This window comes from Mustela erminea, chromosome 15 (genome assembly GCF_009829155.1).
Source record: "Mustela erminea isolate mMusErm1 chromosome 15, mMusErm1.Pri, whole genome shotgun sequence".
Classification (NCBI taxonomy): Eukaryota; Metazoa; Chordata; class Mammalia; order Carnivora; family Mustelidae; genus Mustela; species Mustela erminea.
Genome location: NC_045628.1, coordinates 30,281,330 through 30,299,695, shown reverse-complemented (window position 1 = coordinate 30,299,695; position 18,366 = coordinate 30,281,330). Strand labels below are relative to the sequence as shown.

Here is an 18,366-nt window from a genome sequence, read left to right as displayed (position 1 = left end):
TGAAGGGGGGGAGTGCAAGGCGCCAGCTTTTGCTTTGTCCTCAGCCAGCCTCCTGCTCCCTCATCACAATGGCAGAAGGCAGGAATTGTGAAAGATCAGCCACAGAGATTAGATGGTATTGAGGAGTGTGAGGAAAATGCTTCAGATTTTGTGGTCAGAGACTTCCAGATTTTGTCTAAGTGCCAAGCTGAGGTTACAGAACGAACTGTAGATCAAATCGACTAGGATTTTTTTTTCTTTTCTTTTTTCTTTTTTAATCCTAGGCTTACATTTTGGCTTGGGAGAAATGTCTGATGGTGTTAAATGCTTACTCATCTTGCATGTGGACTTTTGTTTGCTTTTTTTGTACAAGTTTTAACCAATGATGAGAATTTACTATTACTGCAAGACAAAATTACTGAGTTACTGAATATTACTAAATGACAAAAAAAAATACAATACAAATTGTTGGGAACACTGTATACTGACAACAAAGAAAATGGGGTCATTGAAAAGTGTTAATTATAGAAAAACATTCTTTGCAATTTTGTTGAGTTTCATTGTATACTTTAAAATTGGTTTAATTTCCATTTTTAAGGATAAAACTTTTCTCCTCCTCTTTCATTGAGAACAAGCCCCAATTAACAGAAATGCAACAGTGATTTGCATAACAATAACTTCTTGGCATTAGAGAAGCTTGGCATTTGGTTTTCTCTAAATGAAGGGTTTGTTCTCTGCAGGCCACCACAATATTTTTATCTTAATATTTTGTAATCTTTTCATTATTTCCTGAAATCCAAATTTCAGTACATAATATATCTTCATGCTCCTTGTTGGCATACCTGAAAACACCTCTTAAACTTTTATAGCTCGACCCAATCTCACTTTCCATTTGTACCACTTCCTCCTGTGCTCTAGCCAACAGATTGGTCTTTTCCACATTCCCCAAATAATCCATGGTCTTCAGTGGCACCACACAGAATCAATTACTCCTAGCTCTGCATTCCCACCACACTTTACGTCTCCAGGCCCAGTGATTTTGGTTGGTTTGTTTGTTTTTAATTAACATATAATGTATTATTTGTTTCAGGGGTACAAGTCTGTAAATCATCCATCTTACACAATTCATAGCACTCATGGTGTTGTTTGTTTTTTTTTTTTTTTTAACACTACATACACTCTAAGATATTTATGCAGAGGTGCCACAAAGTTCTCATGTATCTCAAGATTCACCTCTCCTGGGTAGAGAGAAGAGAATGTACTCTAGAGTCAAATCTTAATTGACATTTTAACCCCACCACTCAAGACCGGGTTAAACTTGGTGACTCATTGATTTTCTAACCTTTAGTTTCCCATTAGTAAAATTGGATGAGTAATACCTAAGTTATAGGGTCATTGTGAAGGTTGAGTAGGATTCTGTAATACAATGGGCCTAGTCTATGCAAAAATGCTAACTCCTTGCTTCTTCTTCTCATTTTATAACATGCATAATTTTGACAACGTGGTTAGAATCTCTCCCACTGGATTATACCAGCAGGGAGGGAGATGGAGCAGTATCTGGCCTAGACACCTTGACAAATGAATGAATAGCTCTGAGTTTTCTTTCCAAATTTCTTTGGAAGTTGTGGTTTTTTACCTGCTTTAAGGGAATAGTTCTGTGTTCACACCAGACATACACTCAATTCAGTTGGGAAATTGGATGAGATTGCAGGCTTTTCATCTTCTCCCTCATGTTCAAGTTGTTTTAGATTCCAAATGGTCATACTTTCTAGAATCCTAAATGGAAATTTGAGATGAAAAATATTGTTTCTTCCTATTTGTACCTATTTTTAGTTAGCTTTTCATTCTGTTTGGATTATTATGCTCTATGTAGTTCTAGAATACATTCTTCAACCTCATGGTTGGTTTTCAAATAATAAGGTTTTTTTGAGCATCTATAAGTACTTCTATTTTCTTTCTCAAAATTAACCAGGATCAGTAATGTCTTGTTAAGTTATGAATTCATTAGATCCCATATATATGCTTAGAGAACAAAAAATGACAACCATAATTGTTTCTATGAAAAATCTATAAAAGATAAATGAATGGTGGTTGAGTAATGACTTTTTATTTAACAAAGGATGAGATATTTAATCAGAGACAGTTTTTCTTTCAATACCATATTAAAAGCTTTCATATGTTCAAATTTAGAGTTATTGCCTTAGAAGGTACAATCGTTACTGCAAGTTCTTACTTTTCTCTTTTAGAAAATTTTATTAGCATGGAAAGTTCTCTCTGGGCAATGCTTTGATCCTGAAAGTAATTCATATGTATCTTTTATGAAATTTTTATATTGGAATAAAATAGTTAAAAAAATACCAGGTAGCTTTTTCAAAAATTATACAAACCAGGATACTGTTGAAAATTAACTATTTTTAATCATTTTAGGAGTGAAAGTTTAGAGGAGGCTTTGGCTTTGCCAGGAATACTCAGGAAAAGCTATGTAGAGTTCATGTTTGAGTAAAATCTTGAATAATAGGAATTTCTCAATGAGAAAGTGAAGAAAGCATTTCAAATGAAGGGAATAACCTTTACTAGTTGATGTTGGGTTTAGCTTTTATGTGCTACCCCTAAAAATGTTGAAAATAGGTATTGTGTCAGTCTTTACTCTTTAGGTAAATGTACGTATTAGGAAGGTGAAAAGAATAGGCAATTTCTCCTTCTCTTCTGGAACAAGTACCCAGGAAAATAGGCTGAGCAATGTTCCAGGTTGCTACTAGATGCTAGGTTAGTATCACTCACCCAAAACATCTTTGTTCTACAAAGTCCTTTTCCTGCATTATCTATAAAAATTACAATCCTGAAACTTATACTACCTTGTGAAAACTGCCTTAGAGGAGATTCCTGTTCTTTACCAAAGCCAAGTCTTTTCATAATCTGTGACTTGTTATATATATTATACTGCTTCCATTTATTTTACAGGCTTTATCTTGGGGACAGAATCCATATCTGTACTTTTTAATATTTTTCTATGAGTTTAATATAGTGCTAGAATCTAGATAGAGCTTCTCAAATACCTCTTAGATTGCTTCTTGATTTGACCATGATGGGAAAGAGAGAAACTGCTGAAAAAATATATAAGGCTATTCAAACTGCAGATATGATGGTAGAGGGGAATGTGTTTTGGATATTTGCCATTGCCTTTCTACATCTACTTCCCATCCTACTCTGACTGATCTTTATGGACGGTATCAATTTGTTCCCTTGCCTTTTGGCTTCCATTTGGGTTTAGCAAATAGGAGGAACTGGAAGGAAATCTGAAGGACAGAAGGAGCGAGATTAGGTTATTTATTCACACCATTCCCACTCTGCAGGAATTCATGGCTGCTTTTCTCTACCTGAGTCCACAGCTGCTTGTCAGTATCCTCCTCCCACACATATCACTATAACCCTCTTCAGTTTCTAATAATTGCTTGCTCCTCTTGCCCCTTCAGGTCTAGTGATGATAATGACTCCCAATTATTTAGCTTTATCATTTGTTGATATCCTTAACCCTGCCCACACCCTTCTGAAGATCTTTCCATTCATCTCTCTCATTATTCATCTACTCATATCTTGCTGGGCTTCTAACCATTACAGGTGGTGGCCATAACTTTCTGAGTAACTCTGGAAATTACAATTTGCATTTTATTGTTGAGCAAGATTTTTTTTTTCCTTAGTTAATGTGAGTATTTACTTTTCCGGGGGTGGGAGGAAAGACAGACACCCTGAGATGGACGTTTGAGGAGACTACTATAATTTTAAATTATGACCGTCAACAGTTTGTGGAGAAAACCAAATTTCTTACTCTGCACTCCATTTTTTAAAAGCTTGTTTATGTAACAGAGATATTTCCTGCCCAGTGATTCAGTGATCCATTATTAACCAGGCTTGTTCATTCTAACACATTGTGCTTAATTGACTCAACCCTTCCATACAAGATAAAACTTGCTTAGGAACCCCTTTGACTAGTAGAGTAATTACGCAGATAAGAAATTGGAGCATAACAAATAGCATGGAGGACATGGGGACTTAGAGTGGAGAAGGGAGTTGGGGGAAATTGGAAGGGGAGGTGAACCATGAGAGACTATGGACTCTGAAAAACAATCTGAGGGTTTTGAAGGGACGGGGGGTGGGAGGTTGGGGTACCAGGTGGTGGGTATTATAGAGGGCACGGATTGCATGGAGCACGGGGTGTGGTGCAAAAATAATGAATACTGTTATGCTGGAAATAAAAAAAAAAAAACAGAAAAAAAAAAAGAATGTGAATTAAATGTTTGGGTGAATAACAATGATAGTCACAGTGTTTCCATTTTTTAAAAATTGTTGACAGAGCAATAAGAAAGATCAAAATATTATTAGAAATGACTGAGATATAGGACCTTTAAGTAATTCTTGATATATGAAAGAATAAGGTAATCCTTAAATATTATTGCTGTTGTGGGTTTTTGTTTGTTTGTCTGTTTTTTTTTTTTTTTTGGTTAAAAAAAGGAACATTCCCTTTTAGTTAAGGGCATATATGCATCAGATATTTTGTATGATGTATGATTTTTACATTTATATTTCTGTAAACATGAGAAATATCTAGTTGACAGCAATGCTATGATCTTAAGATTCTTTTTTAATGTTGTCCTGTACTTAGTACTAGGAAATGTGTACTTTTTGAAGCATATTGAGAAAAAATATTTCTCTAGAGTGTTCTTTCTTCATGATTCTTTTGGAGCCAATTTGTACTTGAATTAATGAAGAAATCTCTCAATGTTACTGAAAACTAGCATAGTGAGAGCTCTAAAGACATAAAATATATGAACGAATGAGTTTTTTATATAGAGCTTTAGAAATAGCCTAATAAAGTATCTGAACAGCAATATAACAATTTTGTACTCATATGTTCTTTCATACTATATTTGAGTTCCTTTTCTGTTTCTAGTCCTGGACTGAGCACTAAGGATATCTTTCATTAAAAGCCAATGTCATGGAAATATTACATGTGTCAGGGGTGATGTTCAACTATTTAAAAATTCATATATCACAGTCCTATACAATCAGAAGGGAAGCCAGCAGTAAACAACAGATTTAGCTGGACCCCTATATCCTGCCCGAGTGTCCCCGAGACTTAATTCTTGGTTTTATCACCTGAAGCCTCCAGGCCATTGACTGAAGATTTGTACTTGTCCCTTATTTGAGATCAGGCTAGCTGGGTCTCCCTTCTTTGTCTTTGTGTCCTGTGTTTCTGATTCTAGACTGTGCCATGTGCTTTGACTTTCCATTTTTCCTTTAAGTACTTCAGTCCTTCAGTCCCAGGTGCTGATTTGAATTTTGGATCTTCTACTTCCTCAGCCTCTGGTTATCCTCTTGACTTTTTAGTCACCTACTTGTTTCTGGGCTCCTGGTCATATTGCAATATATATTTCACTTCTTTAGTCTCTGTTGGTTACCATCCCTTCTCTGACCATCACATGATACTTCGTCTCTACTTTTCTTATGGTGCTTGTTTCTCTTGGTTACTTAAGTAAAGGTTTTATTAATCCTTCTAGATTATGAACTTTTGACAGCAGATAGCAATTCTTATATGTATTTTTTAAGATTTTTATTTTGTTTGTTTGTTTGTTTTAGAGAGAGAGCAAGAGCATTAGTGGGAAGAGCAAAGGGAGGGGGAGAGAGAATCTGAAGCAATCTGTTCTCAGTACAGAGCCTGATGTGGGGCTTGATCTCATGACCTGAGCCATCACCTGAACCAAAATCAAGAGTCATATGCTTAACTGACTGTGTCACCCAGGTGCCATGAGAGCAAGTCTATAGAACTGGATATACATTAATAGCATCAGATATTAAGCAATTATTTTTACCTTGTTCAGTGCTATTATGGTTATGGTTTTAAAATTCCTTACCTAGAAGAAATATATACCAAAATACTTGTCAGGTGAAATATGATTCTTGCATTTATTTAAAAATGTCCTAGGAAACAAGTCTGGGGATACAGAGAAGATAAAATAAGGAAAATAAAATATTGGCAGTTAGTAAAGTTAAATTATGGGTACATTGGGGGGGTCACTGTACTTTTTCTTTACTTATATGTTTGAAAATTTCCATAATAAAGGCTGAATTATATATAAATACAAGTTACACATAGCTATAAATATAAATAAAAGACTATATTAAAATGTTTGTTCACAGAATTGACTCCTGAAATTGCCCCTTCTGCTGGTCTGGAATGATTGCTGGATACCATAAACATCTTCCTTATTCTTATCTAAAGGGGATGTCATCTGGGGTGGCCACTTGTTCTCACAGTAGTTTCCTCTTTTCTGGGAATGGATCAAAACACAGAACAGGCTTCTAGTGGCCATACCTATGCTACATGGCACTGGCATGCTCCACCCAAGTTCATTGATCCAGATGTAGATGGACACACGCTTGAGCCAGTCACACTCTTTCTTCATACTCTTTCTTCTGACAAAGTTTTAAGAGAGAACCACACAAACTGGTCAGATTGGAAGCCTGTGTGTTAATGGCAATTACCAGAGATAAGGCCTGTGAACTCTCACTGTGAGGTTTTCTAGTTGCCTTTTTCCCTATCTTTCTGTGGTTTTCATGTCCACTTCTTTCATTGCTTCTAATGCCTCAGTATTTGCCCAGTAAATCCCTCTCCCTACTGTTTTTTGTTAAAATCATCCAGAATTTTCTGTTACCTAGAATAATAAAGAAAACTTATTTGATGTGTCATCTAAATGAAATGAACTCATTCACATCATAAGGAACAGAATGTCTGATTTCAGCACATTTCTGCATATGAAACATTTTTGTATGTTATTGTGCAGAGGATTTCCTTTCTGCCTGCTTACTTTCCTACCTTCAACACTAATTACTGAGTACCTACCATGTGCCTACACTGTGACAAGTGTTGATTATGATGAGAAAAACAGAGAAAATTCTTGCCCTCATGAAGCTTACAACTTTATGGGGGAAATAGGTATTATCAACTAATGATACTCACCATTGTGTTATTAGAGAGATGAGTATCCAAAAGGAAAGGAATATATTTCAAAGAAGGTAAAGAACCAGAGAACCTGATTAAGAATGGATGGAGAGTAGGGAGTCAACTTGATTTGAGGGCTAAAAGATAAACAAATTATAATTATATGAGAGGACATTGAAATGGAGATGGGAGTGAAAAGTCATTCCTGAAAAGTTGACTTCCAGAATTCTGTCCAATCAACAAAATGGATGGAAACAGAACTCCTACATGCAAAAAGATGTTTGTCACTGTCTGATTAATAATTAAGACTACATTAGAATCTGTTTAATGTTCACCATTAGGATAATAGTTAAACTAGCACATTCACTTTATTATAAGATCAAAATCTCCCTGAGGTTTTACTGGCCAGAACTGTGACACATCTATACTTTCTAAGCTAGGTGCCAGTAGGGGCACACTTTCTAAGCTAGGTACCAGTAGGGGCAGTTGTAGTGAATGGCTTAGAGAATAATCTTGATTTCTGACCCTTAGGCTAGAGAAAAGTTCACATCCCCTAAAGCACATGGGTATTATATAAGCAAGACAGTCAACAAAAAGAAACGGCTATTACTTGGACAACCAACAATGTGTGAGGCAGACAAGTCAAATGACCTGGGCAGGAGCTGTTCTATAGGAGTTGTATGAAGGGAAGTTTGATTGGAGAGGCTTTGAGTGAGAGTGAAAAGAAAATAATTATAGCAGCAAGTATAGACAACTCTTTTGAGAATTTTTGCTATAAAAGCTAGAAGAGAAATGAAGTGGTAGATGGACAGTGATGTAGGGACCAAGAGAGATTTGTATCTAAGATTGGAGAAATTACTGCATGTTTAATGTTAATGGGTATGACTCTATAGAAAGGCAAAAGTTGAGATAAAGAAGAGAGGAAATGATGTTGATTAAGAGAGAGTTGGTAGGTGAATGCACACATGGGAGATTGGTCTTAGGAGGAAGATAATTCATCCACAGTGATAGGAGGCCGTGGTCCCAGATGCGGTAGATGTGTAGATAGGGTAGGGAGCTTGTGTAAATTCTCTTCTGATTGTTTTTGCAGAACCCCAAAATGTAAAGTATTGAACAAGTTTCTCAGGCAGATTAAATTCTTGTGTGGCAGAGAATATTTTGTTGTATCCCCGTGAAGAATTTCTATGATGTCTTGATTCTTGATTTTAACTAGGCTGATTGTTAGTACAGTAAGGTGATTGTTCTAAAACTATATTTATAAATAGATCCATGGGATCAGTGTTAGGATAGAAGGAAGTGTTCATGTACTTTGAATGAAATTCAAACTCCTTACTGGAGACTACAGATCCCTATATAATCTGATCTTTGTCTACCTCTCTAAACATACCAAGTATTATTCTTCCCTTGCTTATTCTGTTCCAGCAAAATTGTCTTTCTTTTTTCCCCGATGTCAAACTCATTTTAGTTTTGTGATCTTTGTACTTCCTGTTTCCCTCTTCTTGGAACACTTTTCCTTTGGGTATGCATACGGCAGTCTCACTGACATCATTCAGGGCTCAGTGAATCTCCCTAGTCCCTTTATCTAAAGTTGTGATACCCTGACCAGCCACTAGTGTATTACTGTATTTTGATTCTTTGTAGTATTTAGCACTAACCAAAATTCTACATTGAGTTAGTTGTCATAGGTTATTATATGCATATATACTTGTTTTAGAAAATGGCTTAAGAAATACCAAAGGAAGAACAGCAAATAACATGTCTGGACATTGTAATTCTCCTTATCTCCTTAGACATAGATCAGGTATGCTGATCTATTTTATAAAACATTTAACAAAAATGCTAGGCAAAACAGCTTCAGGAGAATAGTTATTAATTCTTTAAAAGTTTGGTAAAATTCCCCTGGGAAGCCATCTGCCCCTGGGCTCTTGTATTTGGGAGATTTTTGGTGACTGCCTCAATCTCTTTACTGGTTATGGGTCTGTTTAGGTTTTCTATTTCTTCCTGGTACAGTTTTGGTAGTTTATACATCTCTAGGAATGCATCCATTTCTTCCAGATTGTAAATTTGCTGATATGTAATTACTCATAATATGTTCTGATAATTGTTTATACTTCTTTGGTGTTGGTTGTGATTTCTCCTCTTACATTCATGATTTCCCCAATTTCGGTCCTTTCTCTTTTCTTTTTGATAAGTCTGGCCAGGGCTTTACTGATCTTATTAATTCTTTCAAAGAACCAGCTCCTGGTATCATTGATTTTGGTTTCTAATTTATTGATTTCTGCTCTGATCTTTGTTATTTCTCTTTTCCTGCTAGATTTAGGATTTTTTTTTTTCTGTTCTTTCTCCGGCTCCTTTAGGTGCAGGGTTAGGTTGTATATTTGAGGCTTTTCTTGTTTATTGAGAAGGGTTTGTATTGCTACATACTTTCCTCTCAGGATTGCCTTTGCTGTGTCCCACAAATTTTGAAAAGTTGTATTTTCACTTTCATTTGTTTCCATGAATCTTTTTAGTTCTTCTTTAATTTCCTGGTTGACCCATTTGTTCTTTAGTAGGATGCTCTTTAGCCTCCATGTATTTGAGTTCTTTCCAACTTTCCTCTTGTGATAGAGTTCTAATTTCAGAGCATTGTGGTCTGAAAATATGCAGGGAAAGCTGGTAACAATCTTTTGTTACCAGCTGAGACCTGATTTGTGACCCAAGATGTGATGTATTCTGGAGAATGTTCCACATGCAGTAGAGAAGAATGTGTATTCTGTTGCTTTGGGATGGCATGTTCTGAATATATCTCTGATGTCCATCTGATCCAGTGTGTCATTTAGAGCCTTTATTTCCTTGTTGATCTTTTGTTTAGATTATCTGTCCATTTCAGTGAGGGGGGGGTGTTGAAGTTTCCTACTATTATTGTATTATTGTCAATGTGTTTCTTTGATTTTGTCATTAATTGGTTTATATAGTTGGCTGTTTCTGTGTTAGGGGCATAGATATTTAAAATTTTTATATACTCTTGTTGGACAGACCTTTTGAGTATGATATAGTGTCTGTCCTCATCTCTTATTATAGTCTTTGTCTTAAAATCTAATTTATCTGATACAAGGATTGCTGCCCCAGCTTTCTTTTGATGTACATTAGCATGGTAAATTTTTTCCCATCCCCTCACTTTAAATCTGGAGGTGTCTTTGGGTCTAAAATGAGTTTCTTGTAGACAACATATCAGTGGGTCTTGTTTTTTTTTTTTTTTTTTTTTTTTTAATCCATTCTGATACCCTGTGTCTTTTGATTGGGGCATTTAGCTCATTTACATTCAGGGTAACTATTGAAAGATATGAATTTAGTGCCATTGTGTGACCTGTAAGGTGACTGTTACTGTATATTGTCTCTGTTCCTTTCTGGACTGTTACTTTTAGGCTCCCTCTTTGCTTAGAGGACCCCTTTCAATATTTCCTGTAGGGCTGGTTTGGTGTTTGCAAATTCTTTTAGGTTTTGTTTGTCCTGGAAGATTTTGTCTCTCCTTCTATTTTCAATGATGGCCTAGTTGGATATCGTATTCTTGGTTGCATATTTTTTTTCATTTAGTGCTCTGAATAGATCACACCAGTCCTTTCTGGCCTATCAGGTGTCTTTGGATGGGTCTGCTGCTAATCTAATGGTTCTACTGTTGTATGTTATAGACCTCTTATCCCAAGTTGCTTTCAGGATTTTCTCTGTCATTGAGACTTGTAAGTTCTACTATTAGATAATGGGGTGTTGACCTATTTTATTGATTTTTGAGGGAGTTCTCTGTGCTTCCTGGATTTTGATCCTTGTTCCCTTCACCAAATTAGGGAAATTCTCTGCTAAATTTGCTCCAGTATACCTTTTTTCCCTCTCTCTCTTTCTTCTTCTTCTGGGTTCCCAATTATTCTAATATTGTTTTGTCTTATAGTATCACTTATCTCTCGAATTCTCCCCCATGGTCCAGTAGTTGTCTATCTCTTTTTTTCCCAGCTTCTTTGTTCTCCATTATTTGGTCTTCTGTATCACTAATTCTCTCTTCTGCCTTATTTATTCTAGCAGTAAGATCCTCCATTATTGATTGCACATATATATATATCTATATCTATATCTCTATAGATTATATATATAATCTATAGAGATATAGATATAGATAGATACCTATAGACATATATAGATATATACAAATATATATACACACACATACTAGACTCATGAATAGAACAAAGTCACATATTTGATTTTGGTTGTATTCTGGTCTGTTAGAAGAAACTACCTCTCAAAATTTTAAAGAAAGAAAAACATATATATATATAAATAATGGTAAGCATGATGAAGGGATGGAATAGGACTATAAAGATGAAAATTTTAAAAGATTCTAAAAAAGGAATAGATAAGATAAGAAGTTGGTTGAAAAAAAGAATTTTAAAAAAAGAGGGAAGAATGTGATCAGGCTGGAGATTAGAACAAAGCCATGCAGTAGATTTAGGGTATATTTTGATCTGTTAGAAGAAACTGTATGCCAAAATTTTAATGAAAGAAAAACCTATGTGTATAAAAAAATAAGGTTAAATACAATAAAGGGATAGAATATGGCTATAATAATGAAAATAAAGAAACATTTTTTAAAAAGGCATTGATAAGGTAAAATAGTTAAAAAAGTTAAAACAGTAAAGAGGAAAAATTTAAAAAATAGAATAAGAAAAAAAATTAAAAAAATTTAACTTTGAAAGACTGAAGAATCATGGGAACAAAGCCATGAATTCTATGTGCTGTATTATTCCCATGGCTCTGGAGTTTTGTAGTTCTCAGTGATTGGTGAAGTTGATCTTGGCTGGATATTCTTGCTAATCTTCTGGGGGAGGGGCCTGTTGCAGCGATTCTCAAATGTCTTTGCCCAAGGTGGAATTGCACCACCCTTGCCAGGGCTGGCAAAGTAATGTGCTCCCTGAATTTTTGATTTTGTTCCCTGAATGCTTTCCATACAGCTTTGGAAGATAAGAATGGAAATGATGGCCTTCCAATCTCAGACTCCATAGGAGCCAGGAGCTCAGGACCCCACTCCTCCATATGCCCCCAACAAAAAGCAGTCAATCACTCCTGTCTCCCTGATCTCTGACCCCACTCTGTGCTCACCCAGCCTGTGACTGAGAGTTTCTATCTCTGGTGCATTGACCCATTTGGAGTCTCCAAACTCAGCAGATTCCTGCAGTGCTCTCTTGTGCCACTCCTCCTGGAGGAGGTAGGAGGTGGTCTCCCCAGATCTGCCATTTGTGGGGCCCCTGCTTGAAGAGCAGTGGCCTGACTGTGCCTCGGATCATAGTTTAGGGAACCTCGAGCTGAGAGTCCACTCCTCAGCTCCATGTATGCAGCCAGCTTCCCTGTTCTGATACCTGGCAGCTCTGCCACACTCAGACACCTCTGGTCTTTTTGTGACCTTGTGGGTTCTGAGACCACACTTTCCCTATAAAGGCTCCACCCCCTGCTTAGCCTCTGGAGTGACATCCCTCAGTGAAGCAGACTTCTGAAAGTTCCGATTTTATGCTCCACTGTTCTACCACTTTCCAGGAGCCAGCCCCTCCCCCCAGGTCTAGCTTCCTGTATATCGCCTTGGATTCACTTTTTCGCCTGTCCTCCTTTCAGAAAGTGGTTGCTTTTCTGTTCCTAGAATTGTTGCTCTCCTTCTCTTTGATCTCCTGTTGAGTTTGTAGGTGTTCAGAATAGTTTAATAATTATCTAGCTGAACCCCTGGGACGTGATGTTATTTAGTCTCCTGCTTCTCTGCCATCTTGTTCCCCTTCCCTGACTAGTTTATTCTTATTAAATTTTCCTCTAACATCTTATTGTGAAATATTTCAACTCAACAAAAAGATCAGAAGAGTAGTAAAATGAATATCCATACACCCTCCTCCCAGATTAACTAATTGTTCACATTGTGCCACATATGTTGTATCCCTTTTATAATGAATAATAATTACTTTTTGAGGCACTTAGAGCAGATAACTAATACAAATTTCATGCTCATTTTATTGCCTTTAGTAGCAACTAGATTTATAAACTCTGTGAGGGTAGGAACCAAGCCTGTTTTGCACATTGCTGCATCCTTGGCATTTAACATAATGTTTGCCATGTAGTAGGTGGTCCATAAATATTCATCAATGGGGTGAACGGTGAATGAAAAGAAAGAAATTAAGTCAGTCTGATCTTAGAGCAAAATATCCAAAAGTGTACTCAAGTTTTAAGGGGGATATGTCTAAACCCTCCTCTTACCTCTCTAGGCACTTATTATAAAGTCTTTCATCACATACGTGCTTATTAAGTACTCCCTAAAGAAAATTTGATTAGAGTATCCAAAGTCGTCCTGACTATGATCAAACTTTGGAAAATAAGCTTCAGTGATAAAAATTTAGTGAATGGGTTTATTCAGACTGGGACAATTCATGAATGGATCTGGTGTCTTAGCTGGTCCGTGTTGCAAGTTTAAGTCCTAAAGCTGGAATTCAGGGAAGAGGACAAGCAATGAACAGAGAACAGGAGGGAAAAAAAAAGCAAAATTAATGAAAACCACTACACAGGAATTCTTAGACATATAGAATATGTTCTTGAGAGTGAAGACTAAGTTTTGAGATTGGGGGATTTATAGAGGTTATTCTCTTCTGTAGATCTTCCCTTTTGTGGAGGAATCTACTACAAAGTAGAATTTCTAGTCTTTTATGTGTTTCTTACTAAAATGACCACATAAGAACATATGAAATAGATAAAAAGAATGTCAACAGAATATTTCCTCTTTGCCTACATAATAAAGTTCAAATATCTTAATTTATAATTCAAGATCTTCTGCAAAAATAACTCCCATCTGTCTTGAGACCTTCATTTTACCTGTTTTATGCCTAGCTTGGGTTGGTCCAAGAGTGGTGGTCCAGAGTTTTCCTAACCATGTTCTGTGGGGCTGTAGTGCCCTTAATAGAAAGCATCTAGTATCTCTAATAAGAACATCTGGTGTTAAAAAATTTTGCATGGTGAAAAAGTTTGGGAAATGTTTCATATTAGATCCCAGGCCCACCTACTGTAGGTTCAATGATAAATGAACCTCATTAGCTCAATCAGAACTACATTAGCCCAGTTAGAAAATCTGAAAAATTAAACAAAAAAAATAAAAAAAAAAAAAAAAGAAAATCTGAAAAATTCTGCAATGAGAAACCAGTTTAATGTATGGTTTACCAAACTTACTTGACCAAGAATTTTTTTTGGCTGGCAGAATATTTATTAACATCATGAAAGATACTTATTTTCTCCAGAATACAGTTTGCAGAATGCTGCTTAACCACCATAATACTTGGGATTCCTTGAATTTTGCTCATGTCATTCTGATGGGAATAATTTATGTTAAAAAAGCCCCCATCCTTAAAAAGATATTCCAAGGGACTTACAGAAAGGAAGCCACAAAAGACAGGGAGTAGTTGTGGAACTAATTCTGTGATTTAGACCCATGTTTAAATGTTCTCCAAGGTCTGTAATCAGCTGTCTATTATAAAGTTGGAAGTATAGTCTTTAAGTACAGTTTTGCATTCTCTCCCTATTTTGATTAATTGCAACCTCAGAATTTGGTGTCATTTACATTTTAGTCTTTGGGATAAAGATTTTTAGAATCAAGGAATTTGTACAGTCATCCTATGTGTGGAATGATGGAATGAAAGTTGAAGCAAATTGTTTCCATGAAGTTAATAGCATTTGGTAAGTTCAAAAGTGTCACCTGTTGAGTTTCACAGGATTTATTCAAATGAGTGTCAGTTATTGAAAGAATGACATAAATTTTGGGGGATGAGTCATGCAGGCTTGCAGAGCCCCAAAGGGTTTGAATATGAGGCAGAGCACTATTAATATATACCTCACCATGTTTACCATCTGGCATCTCCAGGAGCAATGGACGGTCAATTGGTGCCATCAATTGAGGCCAGCTGGGATTCCCTTATTGGAGAGGGAGGCTGGACAAAGACTCTCCTGCTGCTGGTGGGGCTGCTGCTGCCCTGGGAGAGTGGATGGGTTTTGGGAGACAAGGCGGTCTCAGACACAGAACTCCAGGAAATGTCCACGCAGGGGAGTAAGTACATTAATAAGGAAATTAAAAATGGTCTCCAGGGGGTAAAACAGATAAAGCGCTAATAGAACAAATAAATGAAAGTGTGCCAGTCACTACTCAGCAACTCAGAAGAGGCCAAGAAAAAAAAGAAGATGCCCTACATGATACCAAGGATTCTGGAATGAAGGTGTAGGCATCCCAGCGGTTGTGTGATGACACCATGGTGGCCCTCTGGAAGAAGTATAAGCCCTGCCTGACACAGACCTTCATGAAGTTCTATACACATGTCTGTAGAACCAGCTCCCACCTGGCTGGCTGTTAGCCCATGTTGTTCCTGAACTGGTTCTCCCATCTACTTTTGGATTAATGATGGCCTCATGGACTCCCTGCTGGAGAAAACTTGCAGCAGACCCATGCCCTGGACTCGTGCAGGACAGCTTCAACTGGACATCTAGCATCATAGACAAGATTTTCCAGGACAGACTTTTCACCTGTGCGCCACAGGATACTTCTGCTACTCACCCTTCAGCTCCTTCTAGGAGAGGCCTCTCTTCTTCAATCCCAAGTCCTGCATTGTTTGGAGTAGAATATATTTCCCTGCATATTAAAAATCCTTGAACTTCCACTACATGTTTCCGCCCCTCTTTGACATGACATACCAGGCTCAACAGGCCCTGGATGTCACCTTCATAGAATTCCCTACCACTTCCCAGTGGAATTCACAGAAGACAACCAAGACCATGCCATGTTCAAGAAGATCCACCACAACTCCACAGCTTGACCGAGGATGAAATACCAGTGTGACAAATGCCAGGAGATCTTGTCAGTGGACTGTTTGGCTGACAACCCTTCTCAAGTCCTGCCATGACAGGAGCTTAACAGTTCCCCCAGCTTGTGGAGAAGTTCACCACACTGTACCCTGAGCTTCTGCAGTCCTCCCAGGAAAAGGTCAACACATCCTCTCTGCTGAAGCAGCTGAATGAGCAATTTATCTGGGTGACCCAGCTGGCTACTCTCACTCAAAGTTAAGAGCCGTTCTATCTCCAGGTCACTATGATGAATTCCCAGACTTCTGACTCTAATGTTCCCTCTGGCCTCACTCACTAAGGTGATTTCAGAGCTCTTTGACTCTGACTTCATCACTGCAATGGTCCCAGAAGTCTCCAGGTATAATTGTAAGTTTATGGAGACTGTGGCAGAGAAAGCTTTTCAGGAATACTGCCAAAGAACTGGGAGAATGAGATGTAAATATTACCTCTTCAAATATGGGGGTGTCTGAATTCAGTTGTCCCCAAGATGAGCCATAGGCCCCTAGAGAGAGCTCTGCATGTCACCAATTGACCAGGCCTTGCCTTGAGGCCGTCCTGTCCCCTCGCCAGCCTTTTCTCCCTCTGGACTCTTCACTGCAATACCTGCCTTCACTAATCATGGGAAGAAATCCCCCTAACTCAATAAAACCACCAGTGTGAAAAAGAAAAAAAAAAGAATGACATACATTTAAATAAATAAAATAAAATGAGAATCTTTCTTGGTGAACAGACATTTATTGACATACGCTTGTGTGCAATTATTTAGACAAAAAGAGAATGGATGAACTATTTGATTTGAAACTCCTTACTTTGTCAGTTTCTCTGAGATGCTCATAAATTGTGTCATTTATTCACTAATTTTTTCAACTTAGTGCTAAGAGGTAATTTTCATGGGTTTTTCCATGTTTCTGCACATCTTGTGAACAGAGTTAGTGATAGCCTTTTGTTCTGAATGATCTTTTCAAAGATGTCTGGGACTGAACAGAAGATAGAGATAATATCTCCCTCTGGAGCAGAGGGCCAGTCTGTTTGCTGTCCAGTATGATTATTTTCATTATTGTCCTCTTGAGCAGCTTTGGACAGGTTTTCTTGCAGTCCAATCTCTTATAAGATAAAGTTGCACTTTCTCAAGCTCAGGGTATCTCAGCTATGATGCAAACCCTTTGGGTGAGCAGCACTTGCCTAGGCTGCTCTGTGTAACCTATGAAACTTGAGGGATAGGAGGAACCAACACAAACATAAATTTCAAGGTGTTGACTATGCCATGAGTAACACAGTGTTTTGTCTGCAACCCAAGAGTCATGTGTCTTTTGCCACTATCTAAAAAAACCTGTGGCAGACTAACTTGTCAGCTTGCAGAAGTTGGCAAAATCTCAGCTGTACCAATATTATTTTTGTTGTAAAAATTTTTGATACTTGTAGGAAGCATCATCTTCAGGGATATGGGTTGGAAAGGTTTTATCCCTGGATGTCGTCAAGGCTTGACCTGAATCAGGATCCCTGGTAGGGATCATTACTGGATGATCAGGGTGGGCAGATTTGAATCTGGAGGGAAAAGCATTGCTGGCCTGAGGCAAATATCAAGTGAATAGGGTTGATTAGTCTTGTCTAAGAAAAGCCATCTAAGGTGTATGTGAAGTAGACCTGACCTGAATGAGTGAACAGACTAGGAAGTAGGCAGCCCTCAGGAGGTAGGATGGCTCATGTAAGTACATATCCCAGACAAAAGTGGTCAGAAGCTGGATGGTAAAAAGTAACCGCTTGATTCCTTTCTATTCTAGAGCATGACTTTTCATACCGAATGTGCTCTTTTTCCTCCTCCAAAAGTGATCCTTGTGTAAGACTTCGAGTTCTTAAATTGCTAGGTTCTTGGGCTATTCTAGTCCCAGATATGGCAGACCCTAGTCATTGCCACTCTTAGTGTTTAAAGAAAATGATGTTCTTTGCCTGATCAGGAACATTGGCTGAACTGTGATATTTTCCTTTTTTAGGGTGTGCTGGTTCCTGGTGTCAGGTTGCCTAGGCTCTTCTCCAGGATAGGCTTTTGCTCTTGGGACAAGTAACCCTTAACTATTGGGATGAAAGTATGATACTTTGAGCCTTAAGAGATCACTTGGGACAAACAAAAACAACCAACCAAACAAACAAACAAAACAAGTTAATAGTGGCTTCAAAAGTAACAAATTTCCAAATGATGTGTCATTCAGTTTTCTCAGTATAAACAGTTACGGTTCCCTCAGGAATTTGGAACTGTTGGTTGTGCTCTTTCTAAAGTGGAATGTGGTTAAAATAACAGCAGTCAATCCAAGCTGGCAGGCCAAAGCAGTGGTGGCTAAGCCTCTTTGTACTCATAAATAGTCTTATAAAAATGGATATGCCACGAAATGCAATGGTCACTGCATGATCATGTGAAAGTGTGTAAAGAAAATTCCCCAGATAGTTCAGACACTTAATTTTGGCCCTAATTGTGCCCTCTGAATAGCTTCTCAGTTATTCTATCAGTGTTATTG

General features: G+C 37.5%; 1 pseudogene; it reads left to right on the top strand.

Annotated features, from left to right (window-relative positions):
- Positions 1 to 16,562, top strand: part of LOC116574028 — a 68,634-nt pseudogene extending 52,072 nt beyond the window's left edge.
- The last annotated feature ends 1,804 nt before the right edge of the window (positions 16,563 to 18,366 follow it).